Below are 19,052 nucleotides of genomic sequence, written 5' to 3'. Positions count from 1 at the left end.
ATGTCCGTATGTACACACGAATCTCAGAAACCAATTAAACTCAGCTTGGAGCATCATTGAAATCGGATGAATTTTTTTTTTTTAGTCTTTTGCCGTCTACTGCTGGACGAAAGCCTCCCCTATATAACGCCAACCATCCCGATCTTGGGCAGTCCGCATCCATCCCGAACCTGCCACCTTTTTTAAATCATCAGCCCATCTTGTCAGAAGGGTGTCCTACACTACGTTTGCCTAAGCGTGGTCTCCACTCTAACACGTGTCGGCTCCATCGGCCATCAATGCGCCTGGAGACATGACCAGCCCACTTCCACTTCAACGAGCTAATTCTACGCGCGATGTCAGTGACTTTAGTTCTCTGGCGAATGTCCTCATTTCGGATTCTATCTGCCAGAGAAACCCCAAGCATAGCGCGTTCCATTGCTCGCTGAGCGATCCTAAATTTGTGGACCAGTCCTACGGTAAGTGTCAACGTTTCGTAAGTCATTACAGGTAGGACGCACTGATTGAAGACCCTGGTCTTAAGCGACTGTGGGGTCGACGATTCAAAAATATGACGTAACCTCCCGAATGCCGCCCAGCCCAAACGTATTCTTCTTTTAGCCTCCTTCTCAAAGTTGTGCCGGCCAAGTTGTATAGTTTGACCCAGATAGATATATTCCTGCACAACTTCAAGTGGAGAGCCATTTACGACCTCTGGTCTCGGGGATACATGTCGGTTTGCCATAATTTTGGTCTTTTCTATGTTCATCCGGAGACCTACTTGTCTTGAAGAATCGCTCAGGCTGTTTAGCATCTCTTCCAAATCCTGCAGAGTCTCCGCCATGATGACAATGATAAGATAAAGGATATAAGAGGAGCTGACATCAACCAAGGCTCTTTACCGTCAACCTGACCTGCTCGTGGTACATCCTGCTAATCAACGAACGAGGCTCTGGCAACCGAAATCGTGGCGGTATAACCACATAAATGCTGGAATCATCATGGCAGCAGCGCTATTAGTGAAAGATTTCCAGCCACTGCGGTCACCAACCCGCCTGCCAAGCGTGGTGACTAAGACAAATACCCTTATAATAATAATATGAGTGTCGGATGAAATAAGTTATCGTATTTAAAAATAATTTGTATACGTTTAATAAACTCGTAGAAAAACCCTCTGTTTATAAATTGAATAAATTTAACAAAATTCGAGTGTGAAAGATGATGAAGGAATTAAAATTAGACAGACCAAGTTTAGACAAACCTTCCAACATTGGGTGTTCCCGTACCTCGGAAAGCATGTAAAGTCTTTGGTCCTGCGCCTGAACTCTTTCCGGTCGTGCCGCTCCGGTCGGATTATGAGAGATAGGGAATAGAAGATGCACCTGTGTTTGCGGACACACTTTTGCACTATAATATCTCCTGCGCAATTGGTTAATCTCTCTTGAAATCGGCTGCCGTGGCCGAAATCGATCTGGAGGACATTGAAATTTTTATTATAATAATTATGAAGTTTCTTTATATCTTCCTTTGAATAAGTTTTTTTATATCTTTCTTCAAACTATTTTTAGACTCAAATAATATTTCAAATAATCGACAGCGACAAGAAATATCCCATTTGAAATGACGTGAAAAGTTGAAATCACGCAAGAAAGCACTCGACTTTTATGTAAGTTACGTACACTGACGTTAAGTTTCAATTGAGTCATTAGAAGTGGAAATCTAAATTATATACAAACAAAGTTGCCATGGTATTAATAGGTGCGGTGAGGCGACACAATTTTGCACGAAATTACATATGCCGTAAAATAATAGTCAAGAGAAAAATATGTTCGTTGTGATAACTACACATTGATTTCAAAAATATAAAAACTTAATCTAGTCTAAATTATTTTTAAGGCTATTGTTACTTGTAAAATTACTTGATTTATTTATTATTTTATCAATAGATCAGTAGATTCATGCTTGTTTTTTTTTTGTTTTTATTTAAATGCGACCATTTGTTTTGTTATGTTTATGAAATAAAAAGGAATACTTATTGTATGAAGAATCAATTAAAAATTAAAGCTTATTTTATACAGTACTCGAATTCAGGAACTACGGATCAACATGTCAAACGTCACGCGTCGCGGAGCCGCGTGTTGTAGGTTCAATAAAGAGAACGTCACTCTGGTCATAAGCCATCACGCAGCATATTAACGCGGGAGCTGACATTTCAATAATGCCATAATGTTCAATTACTGTAAAATATATCTTAAAACAATAGACATAATGATCACACCAGATGCAAATTAAACCTTGTCAGATCGTACCTGTATTTCTTGTTGGACAGTTTTACGAGAACAGGCAGAGGATCCGCGTAATGAGACATAGATGGCTTAAAACTATTTACATGTCAGCTATGTAGATTATTGATATAATATTTTTGATGAGCAAGAAGAGCATATTTTTTTAACATGGCATTTTTCGATTAAATGAAATATTACGAAAATGTCAAACGTCACGCGTTTTCTCTTCTCATAAGAAAGAGCTTTGTAACTTTTTGGTTACTAAACAGACTGCTTTAAGATAAATTTATTTGAATAATTTATAAACTTGTGCAAATAAAAGAGGTATACAATCTGCAGCCTGTTTTTAATATGAAGATTATAATGACAGTTGCAACAACATCTTAAGAGAAATAACTCTATTACAGCTAAAATTATATTTATGTACTGCGTACGAAATTGCATTGCAATAGACTCGATGCAGAGAGTTACCGCCATTCAATCATAGTATCAACCGTGCAAATAATTTGGCAAGGGACTGGCAGCATATTGGCAATGTGGTATATGGATTTGTATATTAAAAAGTTATATATGAATTATATTAAGATAGCAAACATTGCAGACAAAGTATAAATATATTAAAGATTTATATATTAAATTTATAATTTTATATATTAAATGTATAAATTTATATATTAAAGAAAATCAGAATTATATTATAAATTAAAAAAGAAAAAATATATAAAATCTAACAGAAAATGAAGAAAACTAACTTAATTATACCTAACACTGATTTTCATGAAACAGGTACTGTAATATAAATTTCTCTCAAAAATATTATAACTGACTGTTCCAAAGTTATCAACACTTTAATAAATTGAAACTTTACATTTCTACTTTCAGCATAATATAAAAAGTTAGAAATTTCCCTACGTCACCACAAATTAAACTATACTAAAAGCGTATAATTATTTTAATACGTTCAAACTTCACATGAAGTATGTTCACAAAACAGTTGCTCAAACTTTATACCATTCAAAGATGTTTATTTCGAATTTTAGACATTTCAAAAATTACTCACCAAAAGGAAACCGTGCATCCTTAGGATAGGAATTTGAAATAACTTCAAGTTCTATCTAGTTGTAACTCATCAGCATTAATGTTTCTGCCGAATATATTAGTTTCGCTGATTTCATTATAATACTTACTGACAATATTTTATGGTCATATTTCAATATAATATTCATAAATATTTGCCTAATATTAAAATGAAGAAGGATCGACATTATATCGTGGATGTAATGAAACCAATGTGTCTTGAACCGTTAAATGTATGTATTTATTGACCTCAAAGTGGGCAAATACATATATTTAGTGTGAGACAAACATAGCCGTGCTTAAAAGACATATAATGCGATATGCATGTAAATCATACAGCAAATTCATATAACGGCAATTGTTTGAAATTAATAATCTTGAACAAAGAATTTTTATGTAAGTATTCATAGCACGGACTTTTCCCAAACTTCCAACTAGACACTCTGATTATATGACACTATAATCTGGTGCAAACTTCTTAAAACTTTTCTAGCTTTCGTAAGTTGCACGCGAAATGTCTTCACGCTGACATTAATGTACAAATATTATTCTGAAACTGCAAGTAAATACATATTTTTACAATACTTTATATGAAAATTATAACACAACAAATTTAATACAAATATTGTTAAATATAAAGTTAGATGCTTAATATAAATGTTTTAGTTTTTGGTTGCATGCCCTAAACAAACTTTAAGTCTAGATTTGTCTGATATAAGTTGAAATAACTAAATCTGGGAGATCAATCATATCGTATAATTATTTATATAATATACGATAGCTAATATATAATTACCAAATGATATATAGAATAAGTTTGCTGTTAACCCTGTAACTGGTTTTTTAGTAGCTGTCATTAAGATAGCAGATTCTGAAATCTTGTGTTCACGCCTCTAGTTCAACCAACAAAAAGTTAATGTTTTTTTTCTGTCACAATATTTTTATGTATCAGCCTGAAAAGAGAACGACCAAAAATGTATGGACCTTGGTCCAAATTTCCATCATTAACGAGACCTATGTTATAAAATAGTCTACTAAATACTGAGTCATTATAACCAGACTGCAACAAAAATAAATGCAGTTGGTAAAAGCTCTGAATGAAAAGTCATTTTTTTGACCATTTTATGCGAAAAATACCGTTACTATAATTGTTCATCGCACTTTCTGAACTGTAGCATTTTCTGTGTAGCCTACACATGTGTAGTTTAGTTATGCCGATTGGTGTCATGCCGCTTGGTGTCCTGTGTTAGGTTTTCGCTGACATAGACTTTGATCAAAGGCCCGGAAGAAAAAAAATACAACGTGTGTTTCAAGTAGTGCCCGATACCTGGGTACCAGGTATTCTAGGTACTCTGCTAAAAATTGATTGCGTTAGTGTCCAACGCATTATTTGCTAAGTGCGAAAGGGATAAAAATAGTGTTTCAATATGCGTGGGGTTATCGATGAATCATCATAACGCGGCATAAAGCGTAACTACCTGCGCACAATTAAAATAGAATTAAATTAATAGTGAAGCAAAAATACGTTAAAATATTATGATTTTTCTCGTTACTGGTAGATATTTGGACCACTTTTGGTCATTCTCCTTTGAAAATTATTAGAGATCCCATGCCTCAGAAACAACAACTGTTTCTGTGTCTGATTGCTATTCTTACCAAATTAGCAGCATCATAATATATCATCATCATAATCAATAGCCTTGATAACGTTACCGGTCAGAGAGACGAGTGTTGAGACTCAGCCGAGAAAAAAGGAACAATATAAGAGCTGTTCAAAATGTAATTTGTACGACATCTTTCTAAGACAATGAAAAAGACAATTTATAGTGTGATTTAATCTACAGGCAGCGTTATCTATTGTTAACCAAAGTTCAATTTAAAAAAAGTCTTGGTAACATTATTTCATTTCTATATTTATGATGATTTATTTATCCCTATGATTTATTTTTCCAAGCCTTAGTATTTTAGAAAAGGCAGCACTAGAGACGTCGTACTAATAGACAAGAGTTAAACATCTATCTAAATAAACTTTTCATCGTGTTCCCGTTGGATTAATACATGAAGTTCAAGAAGGGTAACCTAAGTTTTAGTCGCGTCCTATTAATTACTCAAGTTAAGGCAAGACCGATAATAATTAATTAAGACCTCGAGTTTTGTGACAGCTTTTAAGAGCTGCCAGACTGATAAAACTTGCGCCCTTATACCTGTAATAATTCAGATATTTAACATTGCGATGCGATGATTAACTTTATTATTAATATTTTTTATAGTATAGGTAGGCGGACGAGCATATGGGCCCCTTGATGGTAAGTGGTCACCAACGCCCATAGACATTGGCATTGTAAGAAATGTTAACCATCACTTACATCGCCAATGTACCACCAACCTTGGGAACTAAGATATTATGTCTGTGTCACAAGGGACATGATTACATGATTACGCTGGCTTACCCTTCACACTGGATCACAACAATACTAAGTACTGCTGTATTGCGTTAGAATATCTGATGAGTGGTACCTATCAAGACAAGCTTGCACAAAGCACTACCACAAGTATAAAGCCCTACCACCAGTAAGTATTTCTTCTACAGGTAATTTTCGCACGTTATTTATACTACGGTTTGTAAACAAGAGATTTTCTTGCTATGAAAGAAATTATTTTGAAAGTTATTGCTAAACTCTGTAAAAAAAAATCGTAACTGTTAAATATATTAAAAAAATATTTTGTATAAGATGGACAGAAACTTAAGGACACTGTCAAAGAAAATATATAAATCAATGCGCAAAGCGTCCAGAAAGAATTACTTTGACTGACCTGAACATAGTCGGAAATGCTTCCCTTTGAGGTTATTTGAAACGCTGCAGACTAGCTCGTTATTTTATATCGAAAAATGAATATATTTTTTACTTTATATTCTTATTTATATTATTAAATAATTATTATTTAATATCTATTGGATATCTAAAACAATTCGATTTTATTACTTCTCAGCTTAAGGCAGTAAAAGTGAGCGTTGCTTTTTTTGATTTTAACACTCATCTTTTGTCCATACTTTAATATCCAGTAATCCCATAGGAACCTCTACTATTGGCTACGTCTGAGCATCGTTTGAGAATTTGAAAATTAATTAAGCTACGAGTGGAATTACTTAATATCAGCCTTATAAAAAAGTGCTTTAATAATTACGCTGCAAGAAATTTAAGCTACTCCTTTCATATTCAATGCGTCACAAAACGCGATTACTTATATTTTGCATAAATATTGCACGATAATTGAAGTATTTGATCTGACAAAAATCATAAAATAATTTGTTTAAGCACACAAACATAAACATAAGTTGACATATGAATTACAAGCTGTTAAGCTATGTACTAAGGGATAACATTATAAGCATTTACTAAAAATTTTAGTTTTGCTTTTAATTTATTCGGTGACCGGAACTCACTATCTTTCATGGGCTATTTGGAAAACATGTGTTAAGGATCGTATACTTATATTTTTATTTTTTCAAAGATATTCTAATAATAATAACACGAAATATTTCTTGTTTCGAAATATTCATTACATTCCCGTCTATTGAGCAAAAAGAAACACCTGGGGCGCATTGAAATCATTCTTTTATCCTTGTTCGAATTCGGCTTCGGCAATAAATACGGGATTACACCTCTTGAAACACAACATCTTGTGTGTATTTGCATAAGTTATTGCGAACGCGCGAGTGTTGCAGTGAGAATTTAATATTTGATCAATTTCATTCTTTAAAATTCAATTTGTTAAGTTGGATGCTTTTAGTTCAAGCTATAATTAAATTCATAAGTTGGTATATGCTAAACATTTCAGTAAAAGTGAAATATAAAATGTATATGGAACATCAAAATAAGCACTTGCTTGTTGATTATTTAATGCCTTCTACTGGTTTTGAATAAAATATCTAAGATATGTGATGAGCCGCAAACTATCCCGCTTACTTTAATCAGTTTAAAGATGCTTTCATTTAACTTTACTTTAATAATATTAAATTTGCTTCTATTTTCTCATTAATATTTGAATAAAAATGTTATATAAATAGAAGTCATTACAAAATACAAACTTTTATTACGACATTCCTTACTGTCGCGGTAAATGTTATACTTATTTACATGAAATTGTTATGTACTTTTAAACTGTTTCTTTTTATGTTGAGCGTTATAGTTCTAAAAATATTAAAAATAAAACATGAATCCAAGTCATAAATAAATTCCAATTCTCATTTAAGGTTATGTATGCGCTCGACATAACTTAAGCTTATGTAGCCCTTTTTTTCACTGCGATGACTGTCCTCGGCCCGAATCAGAGAAGCTGCGGGATCGTACCGATAAAATGCACCCGCGACCCCTCCCATGCTGTGTCCCATTCGTGGCTGGGCCAAGCTCTCCCAAACGAGAGTACCTTCGCCCGTCCTGGCACTCCTCGCTAGTGCGTACGGCAGCGCTAGACCATCTTGGCTGCCGCCTTCCTCAGGGCCGTCTGAAATAGAACACGCGAGGCCCCCACCTCACACATCCACGCCCCTAGGGTCTCTCTATTCTTTAAACCCACGGCTGTTGATGGGTCGTGACGACGCCGACGTCGTATCCGCCAAGTAGATTTGGTCCTTTCCCTTTCTTGCTCGGCCATCTCCTTCTGGACTATGAGAGTCTCACAAAATGAGACTCCGACCCTACACGCAGAAGCTCATGTAGCCCCCTTTTTTTAACGCTGGAAAAATACATTACGCGTTTCCCTAACGGGAACAGTGGTGGGGGGAGGGACGTAGGGCTCGTCGGTGTCCAAGGTACTGAGTGTGCCCCAAACATCGGAATAAAAAACCAGTGGTACCCTTTCCATCATAACGAGGAACGCCACGGGATTTCTTGCTACCGTGACAGCTTATGTAGCATACTAAGACAAGCGTACATTTGTCGAAAGGTAATATAGAGCGAGCTTGCGCAAAGCTGCTTGAGCCCTTACACGTACACGAAAGAAAGCGTGCAAATGCACGATAATTTTAACATGAATATGCTCATTATATTTCTTATTCGTAGTAATTCACGCACATTCACGTACTGACAAATTCCACGCTCGCACCTTGTGCTAATTCTGACCGCTTTAAAGTTCGTTTGAAGATCATTTCAGTTTATTTATTTATGTTTTCAGTGAAATAAATATAATTAATAAGAAATAATTAACGGTGGCGACTACTCAGTGTTGCGCTTCGTCAGTTTTTGCCGGCCCTGATAGTCAATAGACAATACAAAGGTGTCATCGCTCGATTTTTTTTCTTAAAACGTTTATTTTGACAGCTATCAATATTTAAAATGTTCTACTGCAAATGATATCATAGTCACTTGAAACCGTATTCAGGTATCGTTTTAAATATTTTGCTACTGCAGTATTTTATTGACAAAGCTATTAGGACGCGGTCAAAGTTCATGCGATTATGTGTGTGTGTTTTTTAAATGTTTTAAAATAAAAATAATTTAAATAATAAAACGTAGCAAATAACCAATATTGCAATATCAATATCAAAAAATGTAAATAACGCTTCTCTTATTTTTAACTTTGTTTTATTTTTATCTTTTTATATGTATCTTCCGCATTGATTTGTTTTAGGAACGAGGGATGTATAAAACGCAGACTGCATTACTTTGTTACTGCCAACTGCCAGAATGTCTCTAGAGATGCGATATTCACTCTTAGATATTTTTATCTTTCCTTACAATCTTCGATAACTTAGAATTCAAATAGCACGTTGAATTTTAATCTTAGTTTGGAGTTTAGTTAGATTTTATGTTTCTTTCAGATTAAACCATTGTATGTATAACCTTGTGTTTTGTAAGCACTTTTTTATCTATTTAAGAATCGAATATTTTAATTATATGCTAATAACTTTGTTGGTATTGTACTAAATTAGTACATAATGCTACTGATCATGAGTTCACGGATTGGATTCGAAACTTGTTAGGTTAGTTAAAAATACAGATTTCTGTTAAGAAATTCCAAGCCTTTACCTACGTTATCAAGGAATAGAGAGTGAACGTGTGCAGTGTGCATTTAATATATCCATTATATTCATATATAAAGCGAAAACCGATAAGTACAAGTGATACTTAAATATAAGTAATTACAAAATTTATATTATTCAAATCTAGTCAATGATTTCATCGAAATACTCGTAAAAAATGTTCCAAAGATGGAATTTAATATCGCTTTCAAATGTCTATGAATGTTATAAATTTAATTATATAAAGTTTCAAGAAACAATCCTATAAATTTGGTTGAGCAATACCAGTTAATTGGAAACATGTACTTGGGACGGTGACGCCTTTTCATTCTCTCCTACATTGAAATTGGAATTGATCCTTAGTGCTTAAACTAAGTAATACTTCAATAAAACTTTAGAAACAAATATATTACAATATCTTTTACTTCCATTTTATGAATTATCTCACTCAGCGGTAGAACATATATATATACTATTTTTTAATAATTCTATAGTTTATTATAAACTAAATTAATAAGTGATATAATATTATATGATATAAATGACAACATAAATAATTTTCAGTGCGAAGTCATTAATTGTAGGTTTGTGTATGGCGTAATAAATTTCCAACTTCAAGTACATGACCAAAATTGTTGGCGTGAGATTGCCCGATCAAAAAAATGTTCATTCGAAACGTATTGTTTATTTACTTATTTAATTATATTAACGAATTTTATATAATACATCGAGAACCCTGAGCTTAGAATTGCGGGTACAAAATCAGAAAATATCATGAAAACCCTTCATATATCTGCATTGCAGCAAAGTGGTGGGTTAGGCTCCAAAACTTCTCTTCAAATTGAAAGGACACTTACAAGTTTACTAACTTATGTATACGTTACTTTACTTTTATATAATACAACTGTTTAGAATCAATTTAATGTAATGAGTCTCATACTCATATTTCAATATAAATACCTGTAAAACTTTTTATCGTATACCTTTAAGGAAGGTAAAGTATTAATGACATCGTTAGAGCGGCAAAACGCTTTGCAGTTTAGTCGTTTGCCCGATAATCGAATACATAAATCACAATAAAACTCACAGCAGGGTGACGCCATTGTTGTAATTTATGGGTCTGATGTATCCATAGTACTATTAGAAAAAGGATAGTGAAATTAGTTAGAATTATTTATACTGTATTCGGACTAATAGGATAAGGGGCATAATAAATTATTTAACTGTCTTACGTCCAGTACAGAGATATTTACTTGGTGGTAGGGTGCAGGTGAGTAGGTACCACCTACTCATCTCATATTTAATTACCAAATACCTATACTTATAATATGCTGGATTCTTAGAAGGGTGAGTAAACAAGTGGAACGACAGGCAGGATATAACATCAAAGTTACCTAAATTGGTAGCTGGTAGTAACATTGGCTGAGTAAATAACGGTTAATATTATGTTTATATGCGGTGGTGATCACATACCATCACATGATCCATTTGCTAGTCTGCCAAGCTACATACCAAGAAAAAAAAAGAATAGTGACAGTAGGACTTTAAGCTTAGATCTAAGAGTCAATATGGAAATTTTCGGATTATTTATTCTATTAGATAATTCTTTATTGGGTAGCAATCTGCGTTTGCTTAAAAGCATACATGTGTTCATCAATTTGCGGTAGACTAGCTTGGTTGGTGAAGTTATATAGTACATACTCTATATATATATATATATATATATATATATATATATCATTAATTTATTCTTATAAAATGATAAATACGTCAAGAGCGTGTCTGTTTGAATAAAATGTTTTATATAATATATTATTAATTTCGTAAAGATAAGTGTAGGGTATTATAAAATTGTATTATTATACGAAAAACACTAAAATAAAAAAAAATCATATAATGTCTTGATAATGTGTAGAAAAAGTTTTATTTAGTGGAGTAGACATGTCTTATGGACGAAATAAGAAACAATTTAAAGTTATTTTATATATACTGGTGGTAGGGCTTTGAGCAAGCTCGTCTGGGTAGGTACCACCCACTCAAATATTCTACCGCAAATAGCAGTACTTGGTATTGTTGTGTTACGGTTTGAAGGATGAGTGAGCCAGTGTAATTAGAGGCACATGGGACAAATGTCTTTGTTCCCAAGGTTGGTGGTGCATTGGCGATGCAAGCAATGGTTTACATTTCTTACAATGACAATGTCTATGGGCGTTGAACACTTACCATCAAGTGGCCCATCTGCTCATATCGTACCGTACCGTAACAGTCTGTGAATGTGAATGAATAAATTATGATTTTTTTTATCTAACAAACTCGCCACGGTAAGAAAAGTATTCAAAAAACGATTACTAAATAGGTAAAATGCATTTTTATTTTATTTTTAGTGTTTTTGTTTTGAACATAAACTAGAATACGAGCTATTAGACGAATCTTCCATTTCCTCCACGTTTTCGTAGCTTGGAAGTAAAAATGCAAATTATAACAATGCAAGCACCGGCAACTTGACAGCGCTAATAAAAACTTGGCACCGTTTGAACTTTTCCTTTGAATATTCATAGCGTAAACTCACTCGGAAGTTTTTGGTGAGAAATTATGATAATAATTTTACACTAACTTCATCCGTCTTTGCTGGGCTTCATAAATAGCGGGTTGTATTACAAACGATAGCTCTGTGTGGTCTGACTCCAAACTCGAGTTTCTTAATTAATTACGAGTAAGATGTTACTAAGACGAGAAATAGGGAAAGACAGAACGTGACTCGTGAATTTGGTTTTATTTTTTAAGCTTCTGTACTACTGGAATTTGGAATTAACTTAAATAATCCGTACATTTACTTGGTTTCAAGAACGTTTATCCAAAACTATAGTAATAAAAAAAAGTTATTAATACTACGTAATAAAATATTAAAAACAAATATTTAATTTAGCTATTATTTATGTTTAAAAAAAAACATAAATATTATTTAAATTATATATCTGTTCAAAATCCGAATGCTTTTAGTTGCGCGGCATCCAAAGGTCCTACCTTTAATGAATGTGCAATGCGATATTTTTTGCGATGGGTTATATAAAATGGATGAATCCGGTTGCAGGCAGATTTTTGCGGTGTGAATTCTTTCAATTCATTCTATAGCCGTTAGTGGTAATAGTTTCAATTTTTGAAAAATGTACATCCAAGAAATATTGTTAAGTGAAATCTATTTGTTATTTATCTCAACAAAGTATTGATTTTTCGGTCAAATCAAATGACTGGCCGTAGATGAATATATAAGTGAAAATGCTTTTAGTGAATCACACTTTCGCGTGCTCGACGCCGTAAACCTTATAGCCTATATTAATAGGTCATAGATGTTGTTTATATGTCTATCTCACACTTGAAACAATTTCATTACATGTAGTACATAATATTGTACACTGTTATTTGTTATGTTATAATATAATTTTCATTTATAAAACTTTCTTAATATGATAACTACTGACTACATGTAACTAGTATAATGATAAAATTATATTCATATAAATTAAAACATAATAATTTTTTTTTTTAAACCGGAACCTTGATAATGAAATCAAAGCGTAACTTTGAAGGAAATGTTAGTTAAAAAATACATACTTATAGAATAATAAAAGAGTTTTTTTTTTATAAAAACTATTTTCTTGATTTAATATAAAATTATAGCGCCTCATCTATTCATAATAAAATAAGTAGTTAATTGTTCATAGTAAGTATAAATATTTAATATTATAACATTCCTGAATAGCCAATTACCCGTAACACGTAACTGCCTGTGAATGTCCCACTGCTGGGCTAAAGGCCTCCTCTCTTTTTTGAGGAGAAGGTTTGGACCTTATTCTACCACGCTGCTTCAATGCGGGTTGGTGGAATACACATGTGGCAGAATTTCAGTGAAATTAGACATGTGCAGGTTTCCTCACGATGTTTTCCTTCACCGTAAAGCACGAGATGAATTATAATCACAAATTAAGCACATGAAAATTCAGCGGTGCTTGCCCGGGCTTGGACCCACGATCATCGGTTAAGATTCATGCGTTCTTACCACTGGGCCATCTCGGTTCATTATCATTCATCAGTCAGATGAATAGCCAATTAAAATGTATGTATGGTTTTTTATTTTATTTTTTTTGCAATTCAAATCTTAAGTATTGGATTTGTTATATTAGACGTAATATTTGAGGTAAAATAGATTTTGCTTTTAATAAATTATCGTTTAAATATCATAAAATATTCTTGTGACTCAGGTCAATGAACAAGGCTAACATTTATTACTGCTGACGTTTCATTGCGAATTGATCGCCGGAATAGTCATTGTTCAACTATAATGGAATTGTGTAGCGTACAATTTTGTTCCTCGATTACATAAAAAGTATAATGAAACAAATATTGTATTATCTGTCTACACAATAGTTACTCAAATACATTCATATATTGTACTTTTTATAATACTAGGTAGACTTGTTATTATACATAATCATTTCGATAACATCTAAACAGGTTGGAAACATGTCCAATGTTCTGAATTTATTACAGATACAATATTTAAGAAATATAATCAATGAAAAAATATAAAATGATAAAAATGTAAATGAACATATGAAATATTTTCTTAATTTAAGGTGAAGTTTGTTGAACTACTCCACAAAAACACTCAGTGTGCTATGCTCAGTATGGAAGCGAGCTATGTTCGGTGCATATATGAATATATACGGTGTATATATTTTTATATGGATAAAATTAGAAATAAAAATATTTTAAGAAGAACCGAAGACTTCGCTACATTATGACGTAAAATATATAAATAATTCAGTTAATATTTGACTACTATTAACAAACTATAATAAATATATTTGCTAGAGCTCCGTACTATTTATGAAATTAAAAAAAAACTAGCTGACTCATTGCGAAGTTATATAAAGAACTTAAAAAAGCCTAGTATAATATGGAATATAAAATGATATATTGTACATTTATGAAAATAGCCTTTTGCTGCCATATTAAGTCATTAATGATTCATAAATATATCGCTTGAAACGCCGTCTATTATTAAAGTCTAAGAAATTGGCGTACCAATTTAGTCGCCTTGTGTTTAAGATAATAGCGTTATTACTTTAATGTCATGTCGCAGTATTATAAGTTAGTATCGCATACTTTCATGCGATAGTGACTTATAATTTACGAAGTGTATAAGAATATAATTTGCGATGAATCATAAAAAAGATTATTAAATATAATTGCGATAAATTATAAAAAAAACTTTGTTAAAGAATGTAGCGAGGAAAACTATACTATACCAATATTATAAATGCGAAAGTAACTCCGTCTGTCTGTTACACTTTCGCAGCTAAACGAACGAACCGATTTTGATGTAATTTTATATGAAGCTGAATATCTTAAGGTAAGACCTAGTATATAAGGTAGAGTATGCAAGGTAAGCTACTTTTAATACTTAATATCTGCCCTTCTGCTGATAAATCACTTTTTTACAAATATATATTGTGCTGATGTGCCTTCTGCTTTGCTCGAGTGTTAGAGGGGAACACACGAGCAAAGCAGAAGGCGAAAATTAGTAAAGTGTAAAGTTAATAAACTTAATTATGATATGCATAACAATAAATACATTTATCAGCACAATATATATTTGTAAAAAAGTGATTTGTTAGTATATTAAGCTGTTTTATAAACCTTGAAAGCAGGCTCTACCCAGCAGTTGCTCCACATCAAAGTTAAAAATATCTTGGCGCATTACTCTTTGACTGTCAGAAGCACCGTCTGGTAAGTTCTCTGATACGTTCCTTGCAACTTTCATCTCATATATTTGATCTTTTGCTTCGATCTCGCTTTGATGTGCATGTAAAAGTAGACTTATGTAATATATACTTGAATTACTTTTTTTGTAGAATTTAAATTCGATTTCGCTTACTATATAACTTTGTCTGATGTTGGATAAATTGCTCTACAATTCTTTTCCGTCAGGCAAAGTTATAGATATTTAATTATACATTTATGCTTGCTGTTGTAATATACATATACATATAAAATCTCATATGGTATTCCTACACTGAATATCTAAACTGCAATGATAAGAAAAAAAAGTATATATTTTATGTGGCAACTACAAAATGTTAATTTGTGTATTTTCTATCGTATGTAGAATCCCTTTTTTACGGTTACGTTTTTTGCCTATTGTCTCTATATTTTAATCATATATACATGAGAGGTTGCATGTTCCAAAATAGGTTCGGGTATGGGCCTGGTATAAAAAGCTGCAAACGGACGCTCCTTTCATTCTGTTTCAAAAATGAGAGCACAGTTCGGACTCGCCTGAACTTGAAGTATTCAACATCCAGAGAGATGAAACAAAAGGGAATGTAGGAAGATTTAAGGGATTTTAACAATGCATTGATATAGCGTCTATTTAAATACTATCTAAAGTTAGGTCGAGGAATTAATTAATAAAATATTATTTATATTATATAAGTATTTATTGCGGGCTATTTTACTATTGACCGAAACAACGCAGATTGTCAAATTTGTAAAATGTTTCAATATCTGGGGATAAAACAATTATAAATAATTATATTATAATACTACAAAAAAACTTAAATCTTCTATCCTACTATTTTTTTTTGTTATACCTATCCACTTAAAGCCCTTAAGGTCCAATATATAACATTAATAATTAAAAATCATGCCTTTATAACATAAATATTTTGGACATCATAAAAGAGACAAAAAATAACAGAGTTTTCCGATATAACTCAAAAATTATAAGTAATTTATTAAGATCAATAGATCTTACTAATAATGTGTTAAACATGTACGATGCAATAGCCATTTCTATTGCCATGATCACCGAAACGGGCCCTGTTTGCATTATAACACGCAAGAGAGCCTTTTCATAATACACCATTAACCTTCAAGTAAATTCAATGTTTCACCAATAAGCCACATATTCTGCAAACAAAGACCCATAAATAAAACGGTTAGTCCAGTATTTAATAAAATAGTAATCATTCGAGAGTTATATCATTTAATATAACGTCCCACTCACATGATGGCTAAATTTATTAAATTTATTGTAAATAAATCTATACAAATAATTAAAATTGAAGTTATTTACGAGTTCAGAACCAAAATAACCATTTTATTTATTGCCTAATAATTTAAATGTTTGATATGTACAATTCCAATAGGCATATATTTTTTAATGGCAGATTTTGATGAATTTTCATTACAAACCGAATTCTACGCCAGCGAAGTTGCGGGCTTTGCTAGTATTACCATATTATTATATTCTAAGATTTCTCTTATAATTATTAGATTCGTTGAAAATTCGCAAATCTATGATCATCATCATATTCAGCCCACATTAATCCACTGCTGGACATAGGCCTCCTCACAGGCGCGCCAGTTCTCCCGGTCCTGTGCTAGTCGCATCCATTGAGCACCCGCCATCTGCCCACTGGCCTTTTTGCTTCTCTAGGCCACCACTCCGTGACGACTTTAGTCCACCTTCCGTCTTCTCGTATGGCCAAGTCAAGGCAATCACGATCAACGAGGGAGATGCCTAGCATAGCACGCTCCATCGCCCTTTTGTGCCACTTTTATTTTGTGCATGCTATGCTTAGTAAGCGTCAATGTTTCGGCACCGTAGGTGAGTATAGGCAAGACACATTAGTTAAACACCTTGGTCTTGAGGCATTGTGGGAGTTTGGATGTCAACGTATCTTCGAGCTTTCCAAAAGTAGCCCACCCTAATCCAATGCGTCGTTCGATCTCCTGTATTTGAGATTTCCGATCAAATGATAAACGATATCCAAGATAGATATAATCGCTGACCACCTGTACGGTGTCCTTACCTACGATTATGTTAGGTGCACGTTTGTGGCGATTAGTCATGATTTTGGTCTTGGACATGTTCATCCTCAGACCTATCCTCAGTGAAACTTCCTGCAGATCTGCTAGCATAAGTTGAAGTTCTTTAGTGCTCTCGGTGACAAGAATTAAGTCGTCCGCGAACCTAACGTGCGTCATGCGCGTTCCGTTTATATTGATACCTTTCTCCCTCCAATGCAGCGTCTTCAACAGATCTTCGAAGACGGTGTTGAAGAGTTTTGGCGAGAGGTTATCGCCTTGTCGGACCCCTTTGTCAACAGACACGAGGTTGGTGTTTTTGTGGATGCGCACCTGCATAGTCGCGAATTTGTACAGCTCTCGGAGGATATCTACGTATCGTTTGTCAATACCGCAGCGATGGAGAGATTGAAACATGGCCCAATGTTCGACACTGTCGAAAGCGTTCTCGTAATCAACGAAGGCAAAGCACAGGGGTCGGTTATACTCATTGCACTTCTCCATTAGCTGCTTGACAGTATGGATGTGGTCCATAGTTGAGTATCCACTCCGGAAGCCAGCTTGCTCAATAGGTTGATATTCGTCGAGGGTGTTAGCGAGTCGGTGGGACAGGGCTTTAGCGAACAGTTTGTAGACCTGAGAGAGAAGGCTTATTAGACGGTAGTTTGTCAGTTTTGTTTTGTCGCCTTTCTTATAAAGTATCCTGACAATCGCATTCTTCTATTGACCGGGTGTAGAACCCTGTAGGAGAATTTCGTTAAAAAAAATTACAAGGACTTCAAGTATAGGTTTTCCACCTGCCTGCAACATTTCGACATGCACCCCGTTCTCACCAGAGGCTTTACTTTTTTTATTTTGCTTAGAGTATGCTCTACTTCATCTGGTGTTATATAAGGAAATTCGCCTTTTTCGATTCGATATTCTGGCGCTGTTCTGGGGTCCATCGCATCTTGTATCTATTGCGGTATTTTTGAGTTATACAGGTCCCTGTAAAACTCTTCGAAGATCTTTATAATTTGGTATCGATCAGACACAATATTGCCGGCATCTATGACGGCAGGATGCAATATTTCGAAGCTTATACATTTATAATATCTGAGCAAATTAAAGTAATAAAGTAACATCTTATTCTATCGAGCTATTCCATTGCGAGCTGATGAATACGCATGTGGCAGATTTTCATTATGCACATTTCCACACAATAGTTTCCTTTATCATTGAGCACAAGCTGTAATATAAGCACAAATTAAGTATGGGGTTGAACCGGTTTACTTCGGTTAAGATTTACATGTTCTAACATCTCCAAATCTCAATTCTTAATAATATTTATAAAATAATATTTGCCATCGTGACATTACCACGCATATACTTGAATTGAACTATTATTGTTGCTTATCACTGTAAACTCAAGTAAATACTATTTATAAAAACCCTGTTTATTTTGAAATAATTAAATTAAAATAATTTAAATCTTATTCGATACAGACGTTAAAATTCGTTGTAAAACAAAGGCGAAAAAAGAATTGGTAGGGTGCATCGGAATCACCTGTTTTATCCATATTTGAATTCAACTTAAGCAACAAAGACAGGATTACGCCTCTTGAAACACAGCATCTTGTGTATATTTGCATAAGTTATTTGTGAACGCGCACTCGGCATATTGCCGTGAATATTTAATGCGTTCACTGCTTCCTTCACCAAAAATATTTCTTTGCGGTAGAACACTATTCAGCAAACTACGCCAGTTGAATAAAATTTGTATAGAAAATGTATGTCACTTCAGTGAAAAAAACCTTCATGTACTGGGATGCTTTTAG

This window comes from Nymphalis io, chromosome 13 (assembly GCF_905147045.1).
Source record: "Nymphalis io chromosome 13, ilAglIoxx1.1, whole genome shotgun sequence".
Lineage (NCBI taxonomy): Eukaryota > Metazoa > Arthropoda > Insecta > Lepidoptera > Nymphalidae > Nymphalis > Nymphalis io.
Note: the sequence above shows the minus strand (reverse complement) of the source record.